A 12,078-nucleotide genomic window follows, 5' to 3' on the forward strand; every position below is an offset into this window, starting at 1 on the left:
AATGGCCCTTTCTAGGTGTCCATAAGGTCATCCCGTCTTAAATTCCATACCTGTGGGAGGCTGGATTTTCTTATATCCTTCAATTAAAATAACATTTCACAGCTGACGGAATGCAGAAGCTAGTGAAAATCCAACTTTTCCATCAAACCAGCTATCAAACAGATTTGAAAAATATAAAACAAAGCCCTCATAACATTTTTTTCTGGAAAATATGTTTCATAAAGAATGTATTATTCATATTATCATATTCTGGATTTGTGTTATTTTTAAATGGAATAATGAATCTGTTTAAATTTTCTCAGGTTTAATTTTCAATATGGCAAATAGTCCACTTAAAACTAAAATGTGGAGTCAAAATTCGAGACCCTCAAAAATTTTTTAAAGTATAAAGGGTTCCTGAGAGCAAAAAGCTTTAAAATTCTGTTATAGATAATAAGGATGCAAAGAAGCACAATTCATGCCATCAGGAAACTGGCAGCCTAGTGGGAACATGTTTTAGTTTCTAGCATATAAATGTTGTATAGTGGGATTATTTTGTCTATCACTGTGTTTTTATTCTCTCCACAATTGGCCTGATCTACATGTACTTAAAATTGCTATCTCTATACTATACTGGGTCCCTAATGTCTTTAGACAATATATGCAAAAACCCATAATGCACTAAATTATTTCTGGTTTGTGCTTACCATTTGAATTTATTCATAACTTATAACCCCTTGATAGAGCTCATAGAGTTCAAGGCATAGTGTGATCTCTTTTATATAGGGAACCAAAAATATTTTCAATTTACAAACATTGAAATAGCCAAACTATTCCTATGGATTAATATGGGAAAGAATAAAATTATAAGCAGTTTGAAACATTCCAGAAACTAAGTACTTCATTCAGTCAGTTAGTAGACAAGTGAGTAATGAGTTGAAATTGAATTATATGCCAGGCATAATATTGATCATGCTGAGGATCCCAGACAGTAGAAAATAGACACAGCTCCTGTCCTTATGGCACTTTCAGTCCAATTGTTTTGTCTGATAATGACTTCATGGTTTGAGGGAAGAAGGAAACATTGGTTTTATGTTGCAGAGCTGCATCTTAGATCTTTCCATTCTATGTGTGAACCAAAGGTAAGGTTTTGAGGTTGCTAACATTTTCTGAGTAAACTGTGTTGCTTAAGTGGGTTTCTGATATGCATGATACAGAGATGAAAGAAGTTTAGCTCTGAATCAAGACTAAATATTTTTATTTAGCTTTTTAATAAAGGTAACGTGTTTGTTTCTCCAAACATACAGACAGTTAATATTATGTTCCTTTTCTTTTCCATGTTTAGGTGATTGTGTCAGTGTTTATGTTGTATATTTTCACCATTTTAAAAGTTGACAAAGTTGATGTAAACCATAACAGCTTTTGGAAATGGTCTGCTAATGATATCATTGTAGGCCCTTTAGGCAGACTGCCCCTGAGTAGAAATGAAAAACACCTGTTAGATGTCAGGGAGCATTTTAAAGATTAAGAGAAATTTAGTTTAGCATGTATCACTCAGATGTTGAGTGGTTGATACCCTACTGTATAATGCCTCCTCTTTTGCTCAAATAAAACAAAATGTTAAATTATGTATTTTTTTCTTATTTTTTATACTATAGGATTTTTTTCCATTTTGAATACAGGAGACTGAAATTTTATGCCTCTTAAAATTTTTAAATACTAGTTGTACTTTCCCAATTTTTTTAAATTAAGAAAAAGAAGCTTCTATAAAACAAAAGCAAAAATAAGCCTTAGCTCTTAAAAAAAACCTCAGAGTAAGACATTCTAGATTACTAATGGCTAGCCCTTATTTTATGTTTTAAAATTAAAACTGCTACATGTTTTCCTGCCTTCCTAAAGCATGATTTTTTTTCTCTGACAGCTGGTCATCAAAAACATAAACATCAATTAGGTTCACGTACTCTATATGTAGACTCACAAATAAACGCAGATGTGGTTAGTTTGCTACTTATGGGTGAAAATACATCAGTCCCTACCTCTAAACTTCAGTTTTCTAAGCCCTTCTGATTGCATGACCTTCAGTCCCTTCCAACATTCCCACCAGACATCTTACATGTGATTCCACTGTTTAGCTTTTCTATCTCTGCACCTCAAGAAAAAAGAAACAGAAGTAGGGGAAGGAGTGGTCATAAGTACTATGGCTTAAATATTTTGTGTGTGTGTGTGTGTGTGTGTGTGTACAATACTTTGTGCAAGTCATTTTACCTTTCCAAGGTTCAGTTTTCTCATCTAAAAATGAAAGGATTATACTAGATGATCTGTAAGATCCCTCTCAGTATTTATAAATCTATTATGTATTTAACTGTTCACCGCTTTCAAAACATGAATATGATTTAGCAATAAAATACTTCCATATTTATTAACTATTATTGATTAAAATTCATGAAGCAATTAAAAATATGAAATATCCATGAGAAAAGTATTCATTTTTTAAATTTAACTGTTTATAGGTATTTTACAATGTAACATTTTAAGTACTTTAGAAATACCATAGGGTTATTTTGCATTCTGAGAAAAACTACTTATCTATAAAACAAAATCATAATAATTTTTACATTTAGTTGAACATTTATTGCGATCCTAAGTCATTGTTATAGTCACAAGGTATAGAACGAGAGAGAGATATAAAAATAAATCAGAATTTTGATGAGTGCTGTATACGTTATCTCTCATTTAAATCTCACGCAAACCCTACAAGATAGGTATTAATTTATCCTTCTTACAGATGAAAAGCAACCAAGGCTCATAAAGATGTAGTTCTTTTGCCAGAGCAGCACAGCCAGTGTTTTATTCCAGAGTTTGTGCCTGGTTCACTTACTCAACTGGGTTTATAACCTTTTCAGAGACAAGGATATATACAAATAATTTTGTGCAAAGCAAGGGGGGTACATCAGTCATAAAGTTCTAAATTGAAATCTTTGGAATTGTGTTTCAGATTTGTAAGTGCACTATTATATGTGGGAATGGATTTTGGGCATTTTAGTTTATCTGAGAACCACTTTTTGGGGGGATGGGGAAGCTTTCCTTTTATTTTGACTCAATATACAGAGAGAAATGACTTTAGTTAATACCTGAAAGACTCTGCAAAGTTTTTAGCGACTTCAGAACAAATATAAATAGCTGTAAAAGGAATACAGATATAAAATAAATATAAATTATTAAATTCACAGAGCTTTATAATGAATTTTTTATTAATGTTGTATACTTTCAAAGTATCTGAACAAACCATGTCTATCAAATATAAAAGAAAATGTGTGGTAAAGTTGCTTTTACCAATAAAAATACTAAATAGTGAAATATAAAAAATAGTTTTCACAAGAAAATGTGTTTGAAAACTACCGTAGAAATATTTAACCACATTCTGGAAAATATTAACATATATTTATGTCATATTAAAGATGGAGAAGTGAGGCTGGGCGCGGTGGCCCACACCTGTAATCCCAGCACTTTGGGAGGTCGAGGTAGGCGGATCACAAGGTCAGGAGACTGAGACCATCTTGGCTAACACGGTGAAACCCTGTCTCTACTAAAAATACAAAAATTTAGCTGGGCGTGGTGGCGGGCGCCTGTAGTCCCAGCTACTTGGGAGGCTGAGGCAGGAGAGTGGCGTGAACCTGGGAGGTGGAGCTTGTAGTGAACCAAGATCGTGCCACTGCACTCCAGCCTGGGCGACAGAAGGAGACTCCATCTCAAAAAAAAAAAAAAACACAATGATGGAGAAGGGAGCTCAAGCCCTGTGTAAGTATATTTGTTTTTGAGAATAAGTATTCCTAGATTTTCAGGAATTAAGTTTAAGTAAAAGAGTGAAATGAGATAGTGATGACGCAGGTCTATTTTTTTCATTGGGATCCTTCTTTAGCTCCTCTCTATGGTGTAAAAAGACAATAGGTTTTTAGCTTTTTCCTCAAAACAGATGTAAAGTAGCAGCAAAGCAAAGGTGACCTCTCAGAGTGTTTGGGCTTTAAAACAAAATTTAATGAGTTGATAGAAACATGAATAGTGAGCAACTAAATATTGTTCATACAGGAAAAATTAGCACATTACTTGGGTTTTTTAAATAAATTGTGAAAGCTATCCTACAGATAATTTCTCAACAGATTGTCAAATGTTATCATTGGGCGATCTGACATATAAAGTAAAATGTTATCCTTATATGAAAGTAATGTTTCTTCAACCATGTAAGAAAAAATATTAAGAAAATTAGTAAGTTGAAATGCATTGTAATAGTCACAGTTTTATAACTGAATATTCCCATGTGGTTTGGAAGTTCTCTTAAAAAATGCCACTTCTAATATCTTAAAACCATTTTGTAACCTGAGATAGATGTATTCTGTAAACCTCTAAGTTTACTCTAAAAAATAATGATACCATCTTAAGTGGAAGCTATGCAAATATTGACCCTATTCTGTTAAGTAATGTCACAAACTTATTGCGCACAGAAATTAAGTATTTATTGAACGTCACACAGCTAGTGAGTGATTTTAATTTAAACAATTTTTCAATGGATTAATGAATGACACACTTTTCAGTGTTTCTGAAAGAGAAAAAGAGACTGTCTTTACATGGACGAGCTATTTTAACTTGCCAAATTTAGCCATAAAACCAGTTTAATTATTACTATAGTGTAATTATCATCTTACAAATTAAACTGTTCAGCATTAACCAGCCACTACCATTTATAAAACTCTTTGACTATATGGTGTTCATCTTCAGTTTACTGTGCTAAAGAAAATAACACCTGCTTATAAAACTAGAAGTACATGAAATATACATTCTAAGTACATTCTATAGAAACAATTAGTGACTGTTTTTCAAGAGTTTTTGAAATTCTGAGTCCTTAAAGAATTTGTATGGGAACAAAGATTTTCTACCACACTCATCTTTCTTCTGTTCTTAGCCATGTTTAACTAGAAAAGATTAACCGAGAATAAATTATTACACAATTTTACTTCTTTTAGTGATAAAGAAAAGATTCCACAGAAAGTTTTGATTTTATAGTTCATGTCACCACAGCGTAATAACTAGTATATCTCATTAAATTCATCTAGGAAGGCTGGCTTCATTCATTATTTTCAATTCTAAACTTATGCAGGATTTCTAATACTTTTGGCAGTCCCTCACAATGTTATTTCCTCTGTAATTCCTACGATAACCTCTCAGTTGAGTTTGCATTGTAGGCCTACCACATGATTTCACATTGACTAAGGAAATCAACAGTAGACACTTTTTGTTGAGAAGCACAGAATTCTGACTATGGCTTCTCTCCCACTGCTAAGCAAACTATACACACTCCCTGAAATTATATAATTTATTCTGTATGAGAGAAAACAAGCATTAATCATATCATTACGTAGATATATAATCATAAACTTTTGAAGGAATTCAGGATTTAGGGGAAACACAGCAAAAAGGATATAGCTTGAAGAACCACCATTTGAACAATATCTGAAGGATAAAGAGGAGTGAAAGGGTACAGTAGGGAGTAGAGAGCAGCGTTCAGACAGGAAGCAGCCTGTGAACCTGTGCCCAGGTGGAATGTGTGAGTGTGATGAGAGTGGAGGGAGCACAGAAGAGAGGGCCTGAGATGAGTCTGAGGGGTACTGGGAGGCTAGACCAAGCAGGTTGTGTGGCCCATGTTGAGAATTCAGCTGTTCCTCAGGGACAGGAGAGCATTCCAGTTTTTCACATTTCAGAAAACTTTTCTTCTATTTTTCCTACCTTTTGATACTGCTTTTTAATTCTTGTTAAAAGTTATCAGATTGACTAGAAAACACTGATATTTTGGTTTTTATTGCATCTTTTTAGATGTCAAAATTTTAAATGATCTAATGCTATTTTACTTAGTTTCTTTCTCTTTTTTTTTTAACTGTACTTTCGAACTGCTTAATGTTGTCTAATTTTGAACTCTCAATAATAAAACTTTCTTTTTTTTTGTAACACAGGAAACTAGAAAATTGAAAACATACTGAAACTTATGTGGAGTGCTCACTGGGATAATAGATTAAATTGGCATCTGTGAGCAGTCCTGAGGTGCAGAATTGTACTGCTATTTTGCCTTTTTTTGGTAAATATAAATGCTTTTCCTTAAGGAATATTTTTAGATCTTTGAAGATTTCTCACTTTTAGTAAGACTCTGAAATCCTTGAATCTGGTATATATGGATAAATATTCATTAAAAAAATTTAGTGTGGCTAATCCATACAATATGATTATACTCAGGAAACACTTATCCTGTTCTGTCAGCTAGCATCAACACCAAGAGTTATTCAGCCTAACCATATGCTGTACATTCCTTGTTATTTACTATCTTGCATCACTTGAAATCTTTATTTGTAGGGTTGTTTGGTGTGTCTTTTTATTTCTGTAGATTAAAATGAACCAGCTGACAAAGGTTGCAGAAACTATGAAATTACTTTCATATTTATATATAGTGTTTTAATATCAGGTAAAATCCTGAGTGTAAGCAAGAACATTACAAAATTACTTCTATAAATTTATAAAGGCACAATGTGTATCTAAATAAAATAGCACTATATTTGGCCTTTATTAGGGACCTAGTTTAAAATTTTATTGAAGTCATGCTTTATATATATTCAACATAATCACCATGAAACATTTTTCACTTAAATCTTTTGATTTAGGATCTATTATTTCTTCCAGCAGTCTACAAAAGATAATACCATAGTCCCTCCTTATCTATAGTTTTGTTTTCTGTGGTTTCAGTTACCCACAGTCAACCACAGTCTGAAAATATTAAATAGAAAATTCCAGAAACAAACAATTCATAAGTTTTATATCGTGTGCCATTCTAAGTAGCATGATGAAATCTCACATTGTCCCACTCTGTCCTGCTGGAGATGTGAGTCATCCCTTTATCCAGTGTATCCACACTTTATATACTATCTACCCATTAGTGACTTAGTAGCTATCTCAGTTTTGAGATGGAAAACACATAGTATATATAGGGCTTGATAGTATCTGTGGTTTCTGGCATCCACTGAGGGCTTGGAATGTATCCCCCTAAGATAACAGGGGAGTACTGTACAATAAGATCCTGCTCTGTTTGTATCAGTAAGTAAAATAATCTATTAATAGCATTATATTGGTGTGACCTAAAGCCAGTTGTGTCCAGGTATACTAGATGGATTATTCTAACCAACTGATTAATTAATTAATTAGTTACGTATTTAACCAAATTGGATCTATTTCCCAGTCTTACTGAAATTAGCAGCCAGGTAATAAAATCAACCAACTAATAGAATATTCAAATTAAACAATTTAATTATTATGCCCTTCACAGTTTTCATTCTATAGCACTATATAAAAGATAGGTACCCTAGAAAGAGTGCCATATTGAAATAAGCTTGGAAATTGCTACATACCATAGCTCCCAGAGTCCCATGTGCCCCAACACCCAAAATTGGAGATTTATATTTTAAAGGCTCTCAGAAACCCCACAGTAAGTAATTCCTTTGACCTTGTTTAATTTCTCAAATGCCCTTAAGCTTGGCATCCACATGCAATCTGCCTCCACTCACAATAAAAGTCCAAGAGATCATATTTTGCAGGGTACTGATTTAGCATATGGACCCTCAAAATTATTGAATATCAAGGATTTTTTAAGATATAAGGACATTTCAGCCATAATTATAGAATGTAAGGCATTAAAATGAATTACTGGAAAAAAAATGTTGGTGTATTCCCCCTCCCAATCCTAGTACTTAGGAAACTTCCTCCTTGTCCCACTGATGGCCCAGTTGAGAGTAGTAGGGTTATTTTCTAGAGAATTTCAGTGATTGGAATACATAAAGACCCCTAAAAGGAGCAGTTTAGCATCATCTCAGCTACAGGATAAGACCATTAGAGTAGTTTAGGCCCAAAGTACAATAAATACTTGTAGAGTCTTTTTTTTTTTTTTTTTTTTTCTTTTTGAGACAAAGTCTCGCTCTGTCACCCAGGCTGGAGTGCAGTGGCGTGATCTCGGCTCACTGCAAGCTCCGCCTCCCGGGTTCACGCCATTCTCCTGCCTCAGCCTCTCAAGTAGCTGGGACTACAGGCGCCCATCACCACGCCCAGCTAATTTTTTGTATTTTTAGTAGAGACGGGGTTTCACCATGTTAGCCAGCATGGTCTCCATCTCCTGACCTCGTGATCCGCCCATCTCGGCCTCCCAAAGTGCTGGGATTACAGGTGTGAGCCACCGCGCCCGGCCACTTGTAGAGTCTTTAGATATTTTTATGCAGTCTTTGTTTCTGCAGGCTAGCAAGTAAAAATATATAGATTAACATCTTTCATACTGAAGTCTCAAACATGATTTAGTCTTCTGTGTGATGTGTCTCTTCTGAAAACACAAATCTTGAACACATTGTTCAACAAACTGAGAAATTTTAAATTCTAACTTTTCACAGATACTGGATGCTCCTTGAATTGTAGTGAAGGAGTTTTAGCTATGTGTTCTGAATCAACCATTTGAGTGGCTCCTTTAAGTGATTGTGTAGATGCAGAATTTCAAGTGAATACTGGATGCCAAAACAACACACACACCTTAGAGTGAGTTTTTCATTTAATTATCTAGGACTACACAATCTTATCACAGTCTTGTGGCTGCAAGGGGCAGAAAAATATGCAGCATATGTCAGCCCAGTATTTCCCCACCTCCATAGAGTGCAGTGGAGTATTGCACAGCTGCCACTGATACGGTTTGTATAAGGTATTGCCTTCCTGAACCTACAAAAGCTCAGTTCTTTCTTTGTTGTGCCAGATGCTTACAGTATTATCCTTGAAGAAATTGCCCAATCCATGCACTTTTGTTTTGAGAAGTTATTATAAACATCAGAATTTTCATGGTTTCCTATTAAAGTTTTTCAGGGTCCTAAAGAGCTCATTTCCCCCCACAGTAACCCAGTTGCAGTCACATAGAATTTATGTGGCAATATTCACTCTTAATAAAGATTCTTCTTTTTAATGGAGTTTTGAAGAAAGTTATTTGTTTGCTTTCTGATATCTTCTTCCTATGTTTTTATTATTAATGTTATGAATTATAAAAATTAAAACAGTAAGGCCGGGTGCGGTGGCTCATGCCTGTAATCCCAGCACTTTGGGAGGCCCAGGTGGGCGGATCAGGAGGTTAGGAGATCGAGACCATCCTGACTAATACAGTGAAACCCCGTCTCTACTAAAATACAAAAAATTAGCCAGGCATGATGGTGGGCGCCTGTAGTCCGAGCTACTCGGGAGGCTGAGGCAGGAGAATGGCGTGAACCTGGGAGGCGGCGCTTGCAGTGAGCCAAGATCATGCCACTGCACTCCAGTCTGAGCGATAAAGCAAAACTCTGTCTCAACAACAACAACAAAAAAAAACAGTGAGGGGGTAAGAGTCTGCTATTAATTCATTTATTTTTTAATAAAATGAACTTTATTTTATTTGTTTCCCAATTATAAAAGCAGTTCATGCTCATTCCAGAAAAATCAGAAAACACACAGAAACAAAAGAATGAGCATATGGGAAACTCTGATCCCACTCACCAGGAGATGACCACCATTAAGACCTGGTACTCTGTGTCTTTGCAGATCCCTCTCTCTTCCACATTTCATTTACAAAACTAGGCGCACACCGGTTATGCTATAACCCACAACTTTTTTTTTCTTCCATTTAGCAATCAATATGGTGTAATGTGGGAGAAAAATAACATCTTTGGGAAACTATGTTTTAAAAGCAGTTGATTAATTTGAGATATGTAATAGTTTATATATAGAGTTACACATGGAATTACACATATATTACACATACGTGTACGTATGTTTTGCCAGAATTTCTCCAGGAAGGCTCTAACAATTTGTACCCTCACAACAGTGTTTGCCTTTTGGGTTTTTTATTTTTGTTGCTGTTTACCAATTCGTTTTAGAAATATATAGAGAGAGGGAGATGAAATTGCATGTGCCAACTTAAAATGTGGTAGTTGACCATCCCATCTTTTCAAAAATAATTTATTTTCATACCTTGATTCTTAAACATTGCTAACAATGTATTCAAAGTTTAAATCTCAGAGTATTTGAAAATTATTTTTTAATTTAGCTGGATAATATAATAATCAGATTCAAATATCTAATTTTTGTCCGTCTTTGGTACCTGAACTTTAGACTTTTTAAATGTCAAATTAGGTACATAAAATGAATGTTCAATTACTATATATTTACTCTGGTCATCATGAGCAAACCTCATTTTTTACACAACTTTAATTTTATCATAATGTTTATCTTAGTTGCAAAAGTAAACACGGTGGTGGTTTTAAAACGAGATAGGTTTTTATTAGCTTCACTCTATGTTTACCTAACTGGTCAGGCTGCAGCTCTCACTTTGCTTGCTGCATATTTTGATTAATGGCCCCTTGGCCTTGTTCCAGAGTATACTGATTTTGGTCAGTGCACTTCAAAGATGATTTATTAATTGTGTTTGTGACCCAAAATAATTAAATAAAGATTGATCATATGCATTATTATAGATTTGCCAATAAAATCAACAGTCACACTTTAAGATAATGTTTGCCCGAAAGGATTTTTTAAATATACAAAAAGGACAAAATTTTTTTTTCAATGTATTCTGTATTAAAAACAGATTTATGGCCTCTTAAAGCATGATTATTAAATGTATCATAGGCTTGGTCTTGTAAGTGCATGAATTGTAAGTTCTACTTTAACATAATTTCAATATAATATGTTTCGTTGGAGCTTACATAGGTGTTTTAAAAAAATATTTCCATGTTTACAACTCACCCTGGGAACAACCCTGACTACAATTCCCCCAGGCTATTACATACATTTAAATCTTAAATTACTGACAGACTCAGATGTCTGTTTAAAAAAAAAAAATAGTGTTTATAGGAGGCTTTTATAATCTTTCCAAGTTTTAAGTAAAGGAGATTTATCATACGTTTCATATATGTTATACTCCTGTCATTTGGAAGACTGTGATACATAAAATTTCTCTAAATTTGGCTTGATAATAGTATTGTTTCAGGCATTTTAAGCACTCTACCAACATAGAATAATGTGTAAATATTCACTGTACATGGCCAGCAAAGTTATTAATCAAAGGAAATGACTCCTTGCTTATAATTTGTGGTTCAGTATTAAAGGAAAAATAGGAGGTATTTTTTTTTGGTATACTTTACCCAAAATATACACTATAATGGTGAAATTCCATAACTTAAATCATCTAGTATGATATGTGACTCAATGTGAAGTATTTGGTCCGTAGTAAAACATTATGAAATAAAATAAAATATTTTATCCCACTAGAAGTGTAGACTGTTTCATGTTGTCTGAAAAGTATAAACTAGTTATGCCAAAATAAGAAGATATGAACACCAAAAGTAACAGATGTCAGCAAATGGAAGAAAGAAATCAGATATGAGAATAAAAAATAAACCTCAGAAATTAAAAATATATAATGATCCATTAGTATTATTCAAGGACTTTGTTTGTTTTTGGAAAATTTTTACTAAAGGACAAAAGCACAAACATGCTTTGTTTAAACATCATTATTCAAAAATACTTTTAGTAAAATTTTAGGACATAATATTTTGTTTAATTGAAAATCTTTTACAATAACCTTGTTTCTAAACAATTCCTAAAACTTATATCTCTAGATCAAATATGTATATGTTACTTTGTAAAATGTTATTTTTGTAATAAATGAAGATAAATTACCAGTGTATTAGATAAAGCAGTGTTATTATTACCACCATTATTGAATGTTTGTATGGAGTCACTTCTAGAAATACAGAATAAGAAGTTGATACAGCCTCTGTCTTTGTCTTTGTATATGAATAGAACAATGAAGGAGGAGTAATGAATAGCACACATATGTTGTTTGCTTTTGGGCCACATTTCATTTTCTGACAAACTATCTTTAATATGTATATGGCTAACTGTAATATGTCTAGATTGTGCCGAATTCCATAGTAGGTATGAAAGCTATGAAATTTCAGAGGAAGGAGAGTTGCTAATCTTTTTGGAGGTATATGGAATAAGGAGATA

General features: G+C 33.6%; 1 protein-coding gene across 5 annotated transcripts in view; it reads left to right on the forward strand.

The window, feature by feature from the left end:
- Window positions 1-12,078, forward strand: part of XRCC4 (X-ray repair cross complementing 4) — a 291,186-nt gene that overhangs the window by 187,492 nt on the left and 91,616 nt on the right. The gene's annotated exons all lie outside the window — the stretch shown is intronic.

The sequence above is a fragment of the Macaca mulatta genome, chromosome 6, assembly GCF_049350105.2.
Source record: "Macaca mulatta isolate MMU2019108-1 chromosome 6, T2T-MMU8v2.0, whole genome shotgun sequence".
NCBI classification, from domain to species: domain Eukaryota; kingdom Metazoa; phylum Chordata; class Mammalia; order Primates; family Cercopithecidae; genus Macaca; species Macaca mulatta.